This window comes from Palaemon carinicauda, chromosome 13, assembly GCF_036898095.1.
Source record: "Palaemon carinicauda isolate YSFRI2023 chromosome 13, ASM3689809v2, whole genome shotgun sequence".
NCBI lineage: Eukaryota > Metazoa > Arthropoda > Malacostraca > Decapoda > Palaemonidae > Palaemon > Palaemon carinicauda.
In genome coordinates, this window is record NC_090737.1 from 99,537,105 (window position 1) to 99,542,104 (window position 5,000).

Here is a 5,000-nt window from a genome sequence, read left to right on the forward strand (position 1 = left end):
AAAAAAAAAAAAAAAACCGGGAAAATCTTTCTACAGAGCACTTCAGGTATATGGAGGACTACAAAATATAATGATCAGATTATATCGAGTCAGAAAAAAACCCAGACATGAAATGACGTGTCTAAGGCTTTTGTCTTACAGTATACTAGAAACAGATATATCAGTTGTTATGTGTGTAGTGTATTGAGATCTAAATTCAGGAGAGTAGCACCATCTGCATATGCAAAAAATTTGCTTTCTAGGCCAACCACATTAAAAAGAATAAGATAATATGGCAGTGACGGAAATTGGGCAGTAATAAGCAGGCTAGAGCTACCTCAAACATATTCCCCAATTCTACAACAGGCATAATATATATGTATATATATATACATATATGTGTGTGTGTAATACCAATTTTCTCTACTAGACCAGGGTTCGGTTCCCCGGCCGACCAGAAGCTATTATCTCCGAGTTGATTCCCCCTTGGTTCTCTGATCCCGAGGTATAGAGAGAATACAGTATTGAGGGTGTGTAATACATACTTATATGAATATGAAAAACACGTCTAAATGTGCAAAATTTATCAATATATATGAACACACACACACACACACACACACATATATATATATATATATATATATATATATATATATATATATGTGTGTGTGTGTGTGTGTGTGTCTGTGCATGTGCGTGTGTAAATATCACAAAAGCTAACACGTGATGAGCATAAAATAATTAAGTATTATAGCCGCAAAAGGAAAAAGGAAACCACAAACTAGGTTCTCCTTCTGTGACTATGATATATAATATACATATACATATATATATATATATATATATATATATATATATATATATACACGTATGTATATATATATATATATATATATATATATATATATATATATATATATATATATATATATACATTTATATACGTATGTGTGTATATATATATATATATATATATATATATATATATATATATATATATATGATAAATTTTGCACATTTTTACGTGTTTTTCATATTCAAATAAGCCATATATATTTTTGATACATTAATGTCTGGATTCTCTTAACGACCTCTGGATCAGAGCCCCAGGCGAAATCACACAAAGACAAGAGCTTGGCTCCGGCCGGGAATCGAACCTTGGTCGGCAAGCTTGTATAAGACAGTGACTAAGCCACTTGGCCACGAAGAAAGATAAAAGTCAATGACAATTCTTCTGTACTTATACCTGTCGAATTCAGGTATTTTGTACTTAGAATTGAAATCAACCCATCTTCACCATCGTAGCTAATTGGTAGTTTGTTACTTGGCATTCAATTAATGATAAATTTTGCACATTTTTACGTGTTTTTCATATTCAAATAAGCGATATATATTTTTGATACATTAATGTCTGGATTCTCTTAACGACCTCGGGATCAGAGCCCCAGGCGAAATCACACAAAGACAAGAGCTTGGCTCCGGCCGGGAATCGAACCCTGGTCGGCAAGCTTGTATAGACAGTGACTAAGCCACTTGGCCACGAAGAAAGATAAAAGTCAATGACAATTCTTCTGTACTTATACCTGTCGAATTCAGGTATTTTGTACTTAGAATTGAAATCAACCCATCTTCACCATCGTAGCTAATTGGTAGTTTGTTACTTGGCATTCAATTAATGATAAATTTTGCACATTTTTACGTGTTTTTCATATTCAAATAAGCCATATATATTTTTGATACATTAATGTCTGGATTCTCTTAACGACCTCGGGATCAGAGCCCCAGGCGAAATCACACAAGGACAAGAGCTTGGCTCCGGCCGGGAATCAAACCCTGGTCGGCAAGCTTGTATAGACAGTGACTAAGCCACTTGGCCACGAAGAAAGATAAAAGTCAATGACAATTCTTCCGTACTTATACCTGTCGAATTCAGGTATTTTGTACTTAGAATTGAAATCAACCCATCTTCACCATCGTAGCTAATTGGTAGTTTGTTACTTGGCATTCAATTAATGATAAATTTTGCACATTTTTACGTGTTTTTCATGTTTGCCAAGTAACAAACTACCAATTAGCTACGATGGTGAAGATGGGTTGATTTCAATTCTAAGTACAAAATACCTGAATTCGACAGGTATAAGTACAGAAGAATTGTCATCGACTTTTATCTTTCTTCGTGGCCAAGTGGCTTAGTCACTGTCTATACAAGCTTGCCGACCAGGGTTCGATTCCCGGCCGGAGCCAAGCTCTTGTCTTTGTGTGATTTCGCCTGGGGCTCTGATCCCGAGGTCGTTAAGAGAATCCAGACATTAATGTATCAAAAATATATATGGCTTATTTGGATATATATATATATATATATATATATATATATATATATATACATATATATATATATATATATATATATATATATATATATATATATATATATATTATTATTATTATTATTATTATCATTATTGTTATTATTATCAATAGCCAAGCTAAAACCCTAGTTGAAAAAGCAGGATGTTATAAGCAAAAGGGCTCCAATAGGGAAAATAGCCCAGTGAGGAAAGGAGATAAGGAAATAAATAAATGATGAGAACAAATTAACAATAAATCCTTGTAAAAACAATAACAACGTCAAAACATATATGTCATATATACGCTATAAAAAGACTTATGTCAATGTCAGCCTGTTCAACATAAAAACATCTTTGAGCTTTTGAAGTTCTACTGATTCAACCACCCGATTAGGAAGATCATTCCACAACTTGGTCACAGCTGGAATAAAACTTCTACAATACTCTGTAGTATTTAGCCTCATGATGAAGAAGGCCTGGCTATTGGAATTAACTGCCTGCCTGGTATTCCGAACAGGAGGGAATAGGCCAGGGAGATCTGAATGTAAAGATGGTCAGAGTTAGGAAAAATCTTATGCATCAGGCATAATGAACTAATTAAAACAATTGTTCAGTATAGATTGATCACCGAAAATATTGAAAGACTTTCTCAATAGGCCAATTTTATGTGCAATTGATGAAGACACAGAAGACACACACACACACACACACACACAAACACACACACACATATATATATACAATTATATATATATATACAAATATATACACACACACATATATATATATATATATATATATATATATATATATATATATATATGCATATACATACATACATATACACACACACATATATATATATATATATATATGAACACGTGTATATATATACATATTTATAAATATATATAAATATATATACATATATAATTATATATATACAGCACATAATATACATCTATATATATACATATATATACATACTATACATATATATACACATATATTTATATATATACATATATATGTACATATACACACACATATATATATGTGTGTATATATATACATATATATATTTATATATACATATACACACATATATACTGTATATATATATATATATATATATATATATACATATATATATATATATATATATATATATATATGTATGTATGTATGTGTATATGTATATATAAATATATATGTATTTATATACATGTATATTTATATATACATATATACACACAAACACACACACACACACACATATATATATATATATATATATATATATATATATATATATATATATATATATATATATGTATATATATATACATATATATATATATATATATATATATATATATATATATATATAAATATATATATATACATATATAAAATTTGATAACTTGAAGAAAATAGCAGACAACTTAAGAGCCAAGAAATCAGTGGTCTTCATAAAAAACAAAGGAAAAATATAATTTGTGTCTACACCTCCATAAGCATCAACATCTAAGAAGAGTTTTGAAGACTATTTGAAGACTTTTTGAATACTATTTCGGATTTTGGAGACTGGAGACAAAGAAGGTATTTTTTAAAAATAAGCTAGATACAGCAACTCTATATTGTTGGCTCGGCGGGGCTGCCCGCTTCCTGCCAGCCCGGGAGGGCCTCCACCCCCTCCCAAAAGCCCGGGCGGACCTTCCCCCTCCCGTCAGCCTGGGCGGGCCTTACCCCCTTCCCGTCAGCCCGGGCGGGCCTTCCCCCCCTCCCGCCAGCCCGGGCGGGCCTCCACCCCTCCCGCCAGCCCGGGCGGGCCTCGCCCCCTCCCGAGCGGGCCTCCCCCACTCCAAAGCGGGCCTCCCCCCCCTCCCGGGCAGGCCTCCCCCCTCCCGCCACCCCGGGCGGACCTCCCCCCTCCCGCCACGCCGGGGGGGCCTCCCCCATCCCGCCAGGAGGGGAGGGCCTCCCGCCATCCCGCCAGCACAGGCACGCTTCCCCCCCTCCCGCCATCCTGCCAGCCCAGGCTGGCTTCCTCCCTCTCGCCAGCCCGGGAGGGGCCTCCCACCTCCCGCCAGCCCGGGCGGGCCTCCCCCCTCCCGTCAGCCCGGGCGGGCCTCCCCCGCTCCCGCCAGCCTGGCCGGTTCACCACCTCTCCCGCCAGCCCGGCCGGGACTCCCCCCTTCCTGCTAACTTTCCCCCCTCTCGCCAGCCCGGGCGGGCCTCCCCCATCCCTCCATCCCGGGCAGGCCCCCCCCCTCCCTCCAGCCAGGGCGGGCCTCCCCCATCCCGCCAGCCCGGGCGGGCCTCCCCCTCGCTCCCGCCAGCCTGGGGGCCTACCCCCCTCCCGCAATTTTTGTTTCCCTATTTCATTCTTTATCATTTGTGTTCCTTTCTTTCATTCTTTAATCGTTTATTTATCAAACATTCTCATTATTTTCAAAATGAATGGCTTTTCCCTCCGGTGCTCGTCTTAGACCGTCAATATTAGTTCCTAGATTCTCACTATCTCTCCAAAAAAGAAATCTCTCCCGAGCGGCAGCATGAAACACCTTCCCTGGACCATTCCAACCTGGAACTATTTGATATTTGTGTGAAGCCAAGACAAGGTATTCATTAGCTGGATTCAAAGATAGGTCATTTGGAGTACTATAT